Genomic DNA, 14534 nt, shown 5'->3' on the forward strand with positions numbered 1-14534 from the left:
AGGACTAAAGGATCACCTAATATAAAAAGAAAGAATATTGGTTTTATTTTTCCCAATAATCAAATCCACCCCTGAATGCCAGATCTCTCCCTCCCTCTTGTTGTATCCCTGGAGATTTTTGAGGTTTCAACACATATTTGACTGAAGAAATGGTAAATTTTGGGTAGAAGAACAATATACAAACGAAGTGTGAGGGAGTATTCTCATTTCTCTGCCACATTCCTGTTTTATGGTGTAGTAACATTTCCTTACTGGGCTAACTTCCATACTACTTATAGGGATGAGGTTACACAGAGGGACTGATAAAACATTGGTTATCCCTTAAACTACCAAATTGTGTCCTCTCTTTGGAATGTTCCTTTCCACACATTTGAAAGTGGTTTTCTCACAGTAAAATAAACAAATAAATAAATAAAAGGAGGTATTGAAAATGCTTTTCTTATAGAAAAAGAAATAATTGGAGGGGTGGATTGTTAGCATCACTAATTCACATGCAGGGCAGCAATGGACTAGGAAGCCAAATTTTCCAGTTTGGAAGAGAATTTCCAGACATGCTAAAATACTCTCTCTTGTCAAGAAAAATGTCTACACGGTTAGTATCAAATGTAAGTCAGTATAAAATTTTCCTTGAGACAGTCTGCCAGGAGACAAGGCTTGGCAAGATATTAAGGAAACTGCTCAGTATACACTAAGTTTAGGACAGTCAGATGTACCTCTGGGCTATGTGTTTCTTTTTCTTGCTGTTAAAGCTAGAAATTGAGATTTAAGCTCAGCCTCAGGTTGAACCTCTTTGAAAGCTCAAGATCTGGCTATGGTGGAATGAGGAATTTTCTGTGCCTTGCAGGAACAAAAGTTCTATGTCCCAGTAACTGACAAGGATGCTTTTAGCCTGCAAAGGACACAATTCAGGCTTTCTGATGTGTGTCAGGCTAGTGTAAGGCTTTTGCAAGCCCTGACCATCTTCACATTAAAATGCCTCCTGGTGGCTGACATGGCATGAAGCTGGTGCTTGAGATGAGACATGCATCAGATGCCAGCAATGCCTGTTCTCCTACAGGAAGGCTGCAGAGGGACTTCTCATAAAGATGTCTAGCAATAGGGCAAGGGGGATGGTTTTAAGCGGTGGGAGAGTAGGAAAAAGTTTTTCAGTATGAGGGTGGTGAGACTCTGGAATAGGCTGCGCAGGGGGGGTGTGAATGCCTCCTCCAGGGGGGTGTTCAAGGCCAGGTTGGATGAGTCCTTGAGCAGCTGAGTCTAGTTGAGAGGCATCCGAGACCATGGCAGCGAGGTTGGAGTAGATGATCTCTAGGGTCCCTTCCAACCTAAGCCATTCTATGATTCTGTGACTCTATGATTCTATGATTGATTCTATGATTATATGTTTCTATGATTTGAAGGCATCTTTTCTTCCTGTATATCAAACTGTCAAAATTTGTAAGAACTTAGAATTCTTTTTATTTTGGAACAAACTCCATCCTCTTGCTACCCAGCCTGATTTGTGCAAGCATTTGCCAGCCTTACAACCTACATTAATCCTATTTATCTTGAGTTTGTAGAAGCAATCAAGGAGGCTACTCCCAGAAGACAGCAGGAATTTTAGTTAAGACAGGCTGGGTCTCTTTGACAATTTTCTCTAACTGCAAAGGAAGTATGTGCACAGCCCTGCCACTTTGGTGCCAAAAGGGAGGTCAGATGCATTTGGGGCTGTGTCAGCTGTGTCTGAGATGGTTAAAGGACATCTCAGTCATCAGGACCACGGAACTTCTCATACTTACACCCCACAGTCCCTGAGGAACTTGGTGAGGGAGCATTTTTAGGATGTCGAGTAGTGATAGGACTAGGGGGAATGGAGCAAAACTAGAAGTGGGTACATTCAGATTGGATGTTAGGAGGAAGTCCTTTACCATAAGGGTGGTGAGGCACTGGAACAGATTGCCCAGGGAGGTGGTGGAAGCCTCATCCCTCGATGTTTTTAAGGCCAGGCTGGATGTGGCTTTGAGCAACCTGATCTAGTGTAAGGTGTGCCTGCCTATGGCAAGGGGCGGGGGGGGGGAGGGGGAGGGTTGGAAGTGGATGAGCTTTGAGGTCCCTTCCAACCCTGACAGTTCTGTGATTAACTTCACTGAAGTCATCAGAAAAACCATCCTGCTCTAAAAGTAGTGTGAGAGCAGAGCTAGCATCTAGTAACATCAGTATCATCTTGGATGTTGGGCCAGGAGGATTATTTCTGAGGTAGTGTCTGAATCCTAAAATATCTCTGAGAGGTCTTAGTGACCTTTCACATTACTTTCAATGGCAAATTACAGGTTTCAAAGGAAACACAGCTATTGCATGTAGGTTTCAGGAGGCAGCACACAGAGAACCTTTCATGCTGAGCACCCACTTCTGCTCCCCCAGAAGAGAAGGATGGGACTTTAGGAGAACCTGTAAAGAGTTTGGTTTAGCCATTTTGATTAACAGGAAAGAGTTAGAAAGGTGATGAAGTTGATGGGTACTGCATAATTGCAGTACACTCGTGAGACTGATAGACTGATATTTACATTGCACATCGGCATTTTTTGTTGATAAATTACCTAGTTACAGAACCATCTCTCCTTTAAGGTTTTGGTAGCACAGAAAAAAATCCCTGACCAGACTGTTGAAGATAAAACCAGACGACACATTTCTGTGTGCCAGCAGATAATTACACCATCATATCTGGATTATGTGAAGGTATCAAAGATCGGGGATCTACAGCTCTTCTTCCATTTTACCTAACTGGTTTTTTACCAAGCACACAGCAGGCAAAATTGAAACATTCCTTTCTGGTCTGGAAATCTTGTGCTAAATGAAAGCTTGGGAAATACAGCCCCTCTAAACATTATATATATATATATATATATATATATATATATATGTTCTTGGAAATATGACAAATTTCATAAACACATTTTTAGATCACACATCCCTGGAAGACATTAGCCTTAGGAAAATGAGGCTATTATGTATATCCCTTTCATTACTTTCCAGATTTGTTTATGATTTGAGACCAAATCTATGTAGAAAGGTGGTTGTTTTTGTTGGGTTTTGTTTGTTTTTGTTTTTTGAAGAGGGGGTGGAGCTGGAAACATCCACTAATTTATTAAAGGGTGAGGAGGCAGAGGGAGAAGGTTGTTGTCTCTGGCACAGATACTACCGTTGATGCCTCAGAGTCATTACATTTGCTCCTCTCTTAGTGCTGCAAATTACAAGCAGATCCTGTTTCCTCTTCCAGCTTCTGCCAAAGTTTTGAGGTTTGAAATAGGCAGCCAGGTGTTACTTGCAAAATCTCAGCTGATGCCAGCCCTGCATAACGGCTGGGTGTTAGTTTTAATTAATGCTATTCAAGAGAAAGAAAGGGATGAATTATTATGACTTTTTTGTTTCCTGAACTGGCTGATGAATCACGCTGGCATGGATCTGTTAGTCATTGTCCCAGTTAGGTGCTAATGTTGTTCAATCCTTGTTTTAATCAGAAACGTGCAGAAGATGGGACGTACCTGGCTGCATAATTGGGAAAGCATGCTGTAGGTCAGTGACAGAAATGGTGCAGGCTGTCCTTTAGCATCTTGGATTAAAAGGCAATCACTTCAAAATTGAAAGGTTCATCCTACGGGTAGGGGGAAACAATAACAAAGTGTCCTTTCCCAGGCTAGCAGGCACCATGAAAATTCTGTTGCTCCTCATGTAGGGTGTTTGTCTGGGGAAGGGCACAAGCCACAGTTGCTGTAACAGTTGCAAGCTTTAATTTGTTGGTTTGAAGCCAGAATTTGTCAAAACCCACAGAACTGGAAATTCATGCAATGGTCACCTCCATTAATACTCTGGATTATACTTAAGAAAGTAGGCAGAAGATCCCAGCTAAGAAAAAGAAAACTGTGGGCAATGGCAGAGATGTGTTGTTAACAAAATGGGGGGGGAGCCTTGAAGTAACTGGCTTAAATGCCCACATCATTGCAGAAATTTGCTGTGAGGGAGCAAATTACAGGTTGGTTTTGGGTTTTTTTTATTTGCAAAACTCAAATTTGGAAAAGTTATACTAAGGTCTTTCCTGGTTCAACATGACAAAGGTTAGTTCATTCGCTTTGCAACAGCTTGGTAAATTATAGGTAACGTGACCTTAATGTTGTTTAGAGCTCATACTTACCTGTATGTCCACAACTTTAAGATGTTCTGTTTGGGTTTTTGGAAGGTGATACCCAACTCAAAATGTGACAAAAATTTTTGTGTCACCATTTTACCTGCTGCAATGCTCCACCAGCCTACCCCTCTAACACACCCGTTATCATATACCCTGTAGAGGAGGAAAACTGGCCACAGATGTCACTCCTTCTCCAGGAGTGATGCAAGAAGTGTTATTTTGCTTCCGTACCTTTAGGTCAGGCTTATTGAAGGAAGCGTGGGTGGGTGCAGAAGAATGCTGCAGCCCTTGGCCCTTAGCATGCTGTCCAACTCCAGCCCAGGGGACCCAGAGGATTCCTCTTAAGAGAAGGCTGTTTGGGGCTGTGCCACTCAGTGATGTAATCTCTGTTACAGAGATGCTGTATGGTGACTTCCCATGGCCACACTACTACTAGGTATGGGAACCAGTGCTCTAGTTTAGTTACTGCTGCAGGACAATTACTCCTCTGTGGATTTTCTTTCTTCTGTTGAGTCTCTCAATGCGTTTGTGAAGCTTTAATTCCTGTGCTCTCTATGGCTCCTATGGCAAGAGCTACTTCGTCCTCAGAAAAAAATCTGTAAGGAATTCCCATAGAATTTCCTAATCTTTCTCCATTCAGGACAGTAAGACAGTGTGTGTTTAAGGGAATAAGATTCCCATATTTATGTGTAGGGATCATGCCATTACTATTTCTCACATTGCTTTGAAACTGTGTGACAGTTTCAGAGGAAGAGTAACCCTTAAATTGCTCCTGGCTGTGGCTAATGAACTGATAATCTCCCTAGGCAGTACAAAAAGGACATATTACAGGAGTCAGAAAGTCTCTTCTGTAAGTATAGGAAAGATAGTGAGGTGTGCTTATCCTGCCTTAAACGCTGGAAGGGTCCAAGGAAGAATGAGTGTCATCAGTGTCTGTAGTACAATACATCTTTCATGCAGAGGCATAGTAAATAATCTTTTTCCTTTATATTTTCAAGAAGTCATTATTTATTCTCACCTTGTATTTCATGGGAAAGGTTCTCTCCATTTTGCTTTGAGAAAACCAAACCAAACTTCCAAGCGTGGCTTTTATTTATTTATTTTCACTTCAGAGCCAATCTTCTTGTCTTTGGATTTGCAAAGTGGAAGCCTCTGCCTGTTTCATGTCAGAATGACAATGGAAAACATGATATAACCCCCTCCAACAACAACCGTTTGTTGGCTTTAGTTTGGATAAACTTCAGCTCTGGGACTTCTGGCTTTGTTTAGTGAAAGTACAGCAGAAGAGATTCCTTTCAGATTAGCTAAGAGACTCCTTCCATTTTCTCTCATTTATGTCAAACCCTTCATTTAAAGATGAACTATCAGAATGAGAATGAAAAGGAGACCCCCTTTAACAATGTCTGCACATTTTTGCTTTGCTGTGATTCACACAAGTGCTCCATGAAGGGATGCCTGCCAGGCAGGAGAAAGCATGCGTAGGCCGTTGAACAGGAAGATAGTGATGATAATGGAAAGAAACACATTTGAAGGCTGAATGTGGTTTGTTATTTTGAAAGCCTAGGTCTTTTCTTACAGCTTAAGGGACACCCAAACCACTTTCAAGAAATGGAGGATGTGACTTGTAGATTTAAGGCTTTAGCTGAGTTGGTACCAGAATGGCCTTCAGGATAACACACAGCCACAGAAGACCCAGCCCTTTCTGCTGATGGGTTTCTTTTTCAGTCACTCTGCATTCCACCCTGGAGGGCAGCACAGATTCCTTTCCATGTACAAAACTTCTGTGGGCTGCTGTAATGGCTTCAGGCCCTGCTCTGTGCAGCCCCAGCCCCATGAAGGCCAGCAGAATCACAGGAGCGTCCTGTGCATGTTTGCAGCAGTAGATATGAAAGGATGATCTGTGTCTGGAAACTTGCAGTTCTTGGAAAACTTCTGGACATAATTAGTTCCCACTGAAATTCCCCACGATTCACACCCAGTAACCAGTCTCTGCACTAGGAGGCTGTCTGCTGTAACATCTATTTTCTTCTTTTCTTTCCCTTTGTGCTGCTTCTCTTTTCCTTCTTTCCATTTTCTTGTAGGAACAGAAGCAAGAGCAAAACTGCAGCTCCTTTTTCAAATAGAGTGAAGAGAAACAATTGCTTACCCAAACACTGCAAATGGAAAATATGGGAATGGTTGCTCATTGTTCCTTTGATGTTCAGTGTAACAGCCATGCTGAACATCAAAGGAGAATGAACTACATCCCCCATGCTCTCCCTCAGCTATAAGCAGCAAAAATAGAATTCCTATTATCTTGGAAAACCCTCCTGTGTTCATGAGAGTCTCTTTTAAGAAAAAAAAAAAAAAAAATATTTTTCTACGTTTGGCTTTAAATCTACTGCGTGGTGTTTACTTGTTTTCCTACAGAGCAGCAGTCATTCTGTGCCAGCTGTTTAAGAGAAGAATGTCCTAGTGAAAGCAAACAATAGGCTGTGCAGTGGGAATTGCAAACCTTTGAAAAGAGTAATTGAAATCTGCTCAGACATTTCAAAGATTCCTTGCACAATATTCTAAGCCTGTTGGTGGCTTAGTGGTTGGCAGGGTGGTCCTCTTTGTAGATCCCTCTTTTTTGTAGGAACAGAGAAGCATAAACGGGGGGAGGGGGAAGAAAAACGAAAGAGAGGCATTCAGATCCAACTGGTTCTTTTCCTGGTAGAGCAGCTGAAGAGAGAAGGAGCACTCTAAACTTCTTTCAGTGAAGAACCAAAATCCAAAAAGGTACAGAGCCTCTTCATTTATCAGGTGTTCTGTGGCTCAGGCTCTTCCGCTCACACCTTTTAAGGACTCCAGCAGATAAGCTCTGGTGGATCTGGCTGAGTCTGCTGAAGATGTTCTGCTATGCAGAGCTGCTTATTCTCACCCTGTGCCAGCAAGGACTGTTGCTTCACAGAGCAGGGACAACTAAACGTGCGCCAGGCTTCAGGCAGCCACTTCAGTAGCAGTGCTTCTGACCTTTGATGCTAATAAAAAGTCAGCTCTGTGCTTGCAGGCTCTTCACCACACCAAAAGTGTGGATTTTCACCTGACAAGGCAATTGAGACGGAAGATCTTTAGGTCTTCATGCTTGCAAAACACGCATAGAACTTGATACTTAAAAGTGGCTCCAAATGAAGAAAGTTGTCTTTGGTACCCTGAGAAAACCCTCACAATACTCACTTTAGTAGCCTTAGAGCTGACAATAAGAACGTTGTAAATAGGGTACAAATAGCTATTTAATATCCTCTATGAGGCAGATTAAGAAGAATTTCAAATGCTGCCATCTGTATCCAACAAACTGTCCAAAATTGCTCTGGGGTGAATTAGCCCAAGCTGGAGTGAATGAATACAAACTGTTTTGCAGATGAAATTAGGTTAACGATGCTCTATGCATTCAGGATCTCACCCCTGACCTTCTGAGTTACAAATACCTTGAATTTATTGGCAGCCAAAGGTAGGATTCTTTTCTTTAGACAACACGCCAGAATTCTTTAATCCACCTCTGGAATATGAAATACAAGAACCAAACCCTCCATTTAATTCCAACTTCTGAAATTACAGGGAAATAAAAGAAATCGTGCAGGGAGTTATGTTAGTGCAGAATTCGACCTCCTGCTGCTTTACTCATCTCTGGTGTAAATTCACTATGGCCGTGGAGTTGTACTGAGGCTGGCTTTGTCCAATGTATCTGTACATATAAATGATAGTACCATATGTACTACACTGCACTGTAACATTTCCCATCTGTTTCAGTCTCAGGAGGGAAGCATTGAATCAAGCATGATTTCTTCCAAGGCAAACCACAGGAGCAGCATTGCATAAAATTGTTAGCCCTCTCACTGAGCTGAGGGGAAAGAGGAGATCACGTCCTGCTTGAAACTTTAATCACTTGATAAAAATTGTTTTCATATCAAAGTTAGGCAATAACCTCCCCCCAAAGTCATTATTTTATTTCTTTTCTCACATAGTTTTTGGATTTTATCTTGCAAGAAGCTTAAAGTACCCTGAGTTAAATAGTTGTAGTTCAGTGTTTTACACTGGGTATTATGTAGAGCGAGATGGAACAATCCTGCTTTAGGGCCCTCAGACATAGTACTGTTGGAACAAATCCAGAGGATGCCACAAAAATGATCTGAGGGCTGCAACACCTCTGCTACAAGGACAGGCTAAGAGAGTTGGGGTTATTCAAACTGGAGAAGGCTTCAGGGAGCTCTTATTGTGGCCTTTCAGAACTTATAGGGGGCCTATAAGAAAGATGGGGACAGGCTTTTTAGCAGGGCCTGATGAGACAGGACAAGAGGTGATGGTTTGAAACTAAAAGAGGGAGATTTAAATGAGGTACAACAAAGAGTATTTTTTTTAAGCTGAGATTGGTGAAACACTTGCCCAGGTTGCCCAGAGAGGTGGTAGAAGCCCTATCCCTGGAAACATTCCATGTCAGGTTGGACAGGACTCTGAGCAGCCTGCTCTAGCTGAAGATGTCCCTGCTCACCACAGGAGGTCTGGACTGGATGACCTTTAAGGGTCCCTTCCAACCTTAAGCATTCTGTGATTCCGTGAATGATCAGCTCCCAATAGTTTCTTTTCCCTTAGCAACTCAGAAGCTGAATCTCATTTTTGTGATGCTTTGGCTTTGTCAGTCTGTTTGTACAGTCAGGGAAACCCTCCTCTACACAATGACTTTTCCAGTTTTTCTTTATTCTTGCCAGCAGAGACCTACTGCAAGAAATGTTGTAAAAATCCTTCACTGTTTTAAACTCTTCCTGGTCCTATCTAAACTCAGAAACACAGCAGCATGTCTTTGAGATATCCCTTGGGTGGAGGTGATTTTGTTTTGGTTTTTTTGGGTTTTTTTTTGGGTTTTTTTTTTTTTTTGTTTTGTTTTGTTTTGTTTTGTTTAGTTGGTGGGGTTTTGTTTGTTTAAGTTCTTGACAAAATGTTGTTCTGATTTTGTTAAATTTTCCAACAGAATTGATCCTAAGGATGTTGAACAGGGTGCTATTGCTTTTCTAAAGAAATGTGCTAGGCCAGCTTCTTATGGAATAAAATTGGAAGTGTTTGTGTGTTGAAGGGTTCAAAATTAAGATTACCTTTACATTTGGACTCTGTCTGTACAGGACTTCTTTGAATACCCAAGGAGTGGCCAGTATGTATATTTAAAGAACCTAATAACTCCATAACATGATCAGTAATCACATCAGACCTTGAATTTATTTCAGTTTCTGCTTGCTTTAAGACACAAATCTTTGTGCCATTTGGCATCAGCCACTCTAAAGACTAGAAACTCATTAAAATCAGATTATTGCAGAGGAGGGAGAATTTATGCCACTGCTAAAACTAGATAGCCACAAATAAAGTGATTGCAGCCTACTGCTTGTTTAGAGAGTGACACCAAATGGCACAAAAGGTGATGTGCCAAAAAATATTGTTGTGTAAAAAGATGGGATGGGAAAAAAATCACAGGCATTTTACCAATAACTGAAAGAGTGACAGAAAAATTATGTAATGGTCCTTCTAAAAGGCATTGAATGCACTAAATTAAGATTAATGCCTTATTTATTATGTCTTGATCTAATGCCAGTGGTTACTTGTATTAAAAGTATTGATCACTCAGGAACTGAAAATCTTCAGCCAAGAATAATCAGATATTTATGTTCTGACCCAACCCCAAAATCAAAGGAGGTTCTGAGCAGGCAGCATTCACCCTTAATAAGAAATGAATGATACATAACCTACAGATTACTGTGAAAGAAGTCTATGCCTGGTGAAAAGACAGAAGTATCAATATAATTGTCTGAGTTAGGGTCAACCTGTTGAATCATAATATAGAATCATTTCTGTTGGAAAAGACCTTTAGATAGGATATCCAGAAAACAAAATTCTTTTCTGAAAGAGTGCTCAGGCACTGGAACAGGCTGCCCAGGGAGGTGGTGGAGTCACCATTCCTGGAAGTGTTCAAAAACTGTGCAGACATGGCACTTTGGAACATGGTTTAGTGGGCATGATGGTGTTGGGTTGACAGTTGGACTCAATGATCTTAGAGGCCTTTTCCAAACTTAATAATTCTAGGATTATGCAAGACCATCAAGTCCAACCATTAGCTAACTCTACCAAGTCTGGTACTAACCAGTGTCACTCAGCGCCACATGTCTGCCTCTTTTGCACACCTCAAGGGATGGGGATTTAACCACCTCCCCAGGCAGCCTGTTTCAGGGTGTTTGATCATCCTTTTGGTGAAAAAGTTTCTTCTAATACCCAAACTAAACCTCTCCTCATGCAACTTGAGGCCTTTTCCTCTTGCCCTACCACTTGCTGCTAGGGAGAGGAGATCAACACTCACCTTGATACAACCTCCTTTCAGGGAGTGGTAGAGAGTAAAAAGTCTACCTTTTAGTAAGGCCTTCAAAGAGAAAATCCCAGAATGACATCTCAGTACAGAGGGTCATTCAGGAATGTCTTCCTCATTCCTTCCTAGGCCATGATGTTGTCTAGGAGCAGCTAACAACAAAAGGAAGTGTATAAGCACTCGTTGCAACCATCAGATATTTTGCTCAAAATTACTTTCCTAAGTTCAGGAACTGGTGAAATATTCTCTGGGCAACTTCCAAAAGGAAGCAACATGACACACAGCAGTCTGCCCCTGTTATATTTGTTTGAATTGACAGTTCTGCCAAAGACAATCCCCACCAACTAAACAAACAAGAAAAGCCATGTTGGGCTTTGTTTTCCTATTAGCAGCTTTGAAACAAGAAGACTTCTCTGCCATTGTTGCTCATGCTGGAGACCAGCTGAAGCCAGTGGGGCTGTTGTGCAACAATATCGCTGATGGGATATCTCTGATCCTTATTTCAAAGCAACACTTCTGTGGCAGGGTGACCTTTAGAAGCTGCATGAAGAACATCATTCAAGGATGTCAACATGCGTGCCTGAACAGAGCAATTTGTGGAACATCAGTGCTGAGAACGAACAATGTGACAGATTCATTCACTTTAGAGCACGCTACCTTTGAAAAGAAGATTTGCCCTCTGAAGAAAAAAGGAGGAAAATTAGTTCTCAGCATAAACCAGGCTTTGAAAGATTAGGAAAAAGCCAATCATCTAGAAGGAATATAGGGGCATTTTGTGTTTAAGGATATATTTTAATCCTAAAATTTCTATAAGCTGCAGAAAGCTTGCAGCATTTGGTGCTTATAAAGATAAATGAAGGGAACAAGCAATGATTTGTCTGAAATGCAAATCCTTATGCCAGTGCAGGCCTGGGTTGTTGATTTTTTTTAAATTCTTTTTTTCCCCATTTTGTAATCTGAAAGACAGATTTGGGTGGATTTCAGAGCAAGGACAGCTTGGCTAGGTGACAGAGTGAGCCTTTGCCTGAGAATCCAGCCTCTCCTATACATTGCCAATGAAACAGTCCGTGTCTCCTCTCTGCCATACCTCTGCCAGACAAGTGCAGTACTCTGATTAAGCAGCATTCTTGAGTGCTGCTCTCTCTTTCTTGCTCTGCATCTGAGTAAAGAGGAAAACATGTGGGACTGGTGCAGTGGCAGAAGTGTTCAAAAACCAGCTTTTCTTGGCAGCTGAGCATCCCTAGAAGTAAGAAAGCCTTGGTCAGAGTCTGAAAGCACAGGATGTAGCCATCCTTTTTGGTCTGAGACTTGGGAAATCTGGGAACCATTCGTTCATTCATAGGCCTTTTCCATTCCACCCGACAGCAATTCTTCCTCCTACAGGACATCATAAATCTGCGACTCTGTGACATGAAGCAGGGAAAGATTTTTTAAGATGGGCCTGCTCTAATTTTACAAAGTCTGCATTCAAGTGGTACATTGCCTCCAACAGCACGGTGAACAAGCCTTACAAAGCATGACCTTAGAACTTTTCAATCTGAAAATGTCCTAATAGTTAGCTATGCTCAAATTGGCCTGGATGGCCTCATTCATTCCCTGTGAAGTTAATTCAATCAGTTAGCTGCTTAAGATAATACCAGCTGAAAGAATGTCTGTTAGCTGGGGCTGAGTTTGAAGAACAGTTCTTGGAAACTTGAGAGCAGGTGAGTGTCAAGTGGAAGGGGTCAATCTCTTTTTGCTGGTGCACAGTAGTAAAACAAGGAGGAATGGATACAAACTTGAATATGGATTTCACCTCAACATGAGGAGAAACTTCTTTACTGTGAGGGTGACAGAGCACTGGAACAGGCTGCCCAGGGAGGATGGGTACCTGGATGCATTCCTGTACGGACTACCCTAGGGGATCCTGCTTTGGAGGATCTCTGGAAGTCCCTTTCAACCTCTAACATTCTGTGATTCTATGAGAAGCTTCTGCAGGGTTGATCCCTGATTCAGCAAGTGCCTATGGTGGAAATTGATGGAATAAAGATGGTGCACACCAGAGCCATTCTCAGCTACATAGCAGCAAAGTGCAACCTCTATAGGAAAGATCTGAAGGAGAGAGCCCTGTACTGTGACAGTATTACTCTTCCTAAATTTTTTATTGTAGCTTAGATACATCCAGATTTTGTAGACCTTGCAGTTTAAAAATAAACCAACTATTGTTAAACTATTTATTTTCTTCTATTTCCACCTTTTTCCTGCCCTGTATCAGACAGACACTCTTCCAGACTTTTTGAATCCTCAGCACTTAGCTGAGAGAGAAGAGGTGGATGAACCAGGCCATTCTGGCCCATCAAGCCAATTAGTTCATTATGAGTGTCTGTTTGTTTCCATTACTGATCACAGAATGGAATGAGTATGTTTGATTCTTGTATAAACATCATCATAATACCAGACAGGGAGTCCAAACCATTTGCTTTGAGGTAGACACTGTGGCATTCTTTTCTGCTCAGTAAATGGAAAGCAGAAATGCTGCAGACACCGGGATGGATTCCTCCTTCTACTCCAGTGTAGGAGAGAATGGTAGCATTTCCATTGCAAAGGTACAGCGCATCTCCTTTCTGCTTTGTCCTTTGGTTCAACCATGTTTGAAGTAGTGTTGGAATACACCTTAAGTAGATGTATTTACTATAGAAAAAAATTAAAAGCACTTTTTGAAGTAGCCATCCTGTAAAGCAAATTGCCAAAAACCCCATCAGAGAAAGGAAGCTTTGTGTAATTAAATGTGCATGGAAAGCAACCAAGGGAGCCTTCTTAGCTTTAGAAGACTTTAGATCCAGTCAGAGGCAAGGCCTCCTTCACCTCAGTGCTATCACCTTTCCCAGATTAAATAACAGCAAAACCTGTTTGCTTTACTTGTGTTTCTGATCAGATTCTCACAGAGCAAAGCTTCTCAATTGTGCTTCCCAAGCTATCATCAAGAGGCTGCTGGAGGGTCATGAGTCACCTCTGTATGGACTATTGCCCTTTCTGAGGCAGAACCAGACAAGTTCAAGATGTTCTCTCATTTCTAACCACTGAGTCACATCTTTGCAACTGGGATATGTGAGTCTGCTCCTAATGCAATAGCTGGATATTTGCTTTGTCCAAAGTGGAAAAGCCTGTGTTTTTTGAGGACACTATTAGGAGATTTTTTTTTCCTTTTGCTATATAAATGTAGTTAAGTCATGATCACAGCCCTTGCACAAAGGCAAGGTCGAAAGCAGCTATAACACAGGTCGGCTTCTCAGGTTATCACACTTGATAACAAATTCCCTTTCAGCTCACTGGGATTGGGATAATGTCCCATATGACCTCTGTCATATGGCCTACAACAACCATATTTGTTTTCCCCTGTACACATCTGGGCTCTTTCATGTCTTCCAAGACTGAATGGTGATTTTTTTCCTTTCAGCTTTCCCTATTGGTCTGCTTACACACAGCTGTTTTTCTGCTTAGGAAATGAGAAATCATTCAAAACCAGCATATGCCAAAGATTGTGCTGCCTTTTATTCTTTGATTCACTTTTTTAGGCTGGTCTAGGGAAATGCTACTCACAGCAAACTCTTAAAACGTGAATGCTCAGTAAACAGCATCAATGTAAAGTTCTTTGGGCTTTCAAATACTGAACTTCGATGTTTTGTGCCATGAATCACTCAGACTGACACAGCTACCAGCAAACCACTGCAACAGCTGCCATAGGGGTAAAGTGTTGTATAGCCACTATATGTAGGATTTGGGGAAGAAGAAGATGATTTTGCATTGCCATAGGTGAATACTGTTGAGTTCTAGTATTTTTTTTTTTTTTAATATTAGTCTAATACCTCAGTAAGGAATTAATGAGAAGAGCTGGCTAGGGTAAGTATGTTACTGTTTTACCACAGGTCCAGACTCAGGCAAGCCAGTTTTATTTTACACCCTCATTACTGCTATATGTGACTTGCCAGTGCTTTAGCACAAATCAGCTTTCCAAAGGATTTTGGAGCTAAC

The 14534-nt window shown here is 41.5% G+C and overlaps 1 protein-coding gene across 1 annotated transcript in view; it reads left to right on the forward strand.

Moving 5' to 3' along the window:
* The window catches only part of COL3A1 (collagen type III alpha 1 chain), a 61824-nt gene that overhangs the window by 1936 nt on the left and 45354 nt on the right, over nucleotides 1-14534 (forward strand). The window lies entirely within an intron of this gene.

Source organism: Indicator indicator, chromosome 5 (genome assembly GCF_027791375.1).
Source record: "Indicator indicator isolate 239-I01 chromosome 5, UM_Iind_1.1, whole genome shotgun sequence".
NCBI lineage: Eukaryota > Metazoa > Chordata > Aves > Piciformes > Indicatoridae > Indicator > Indicator indicator.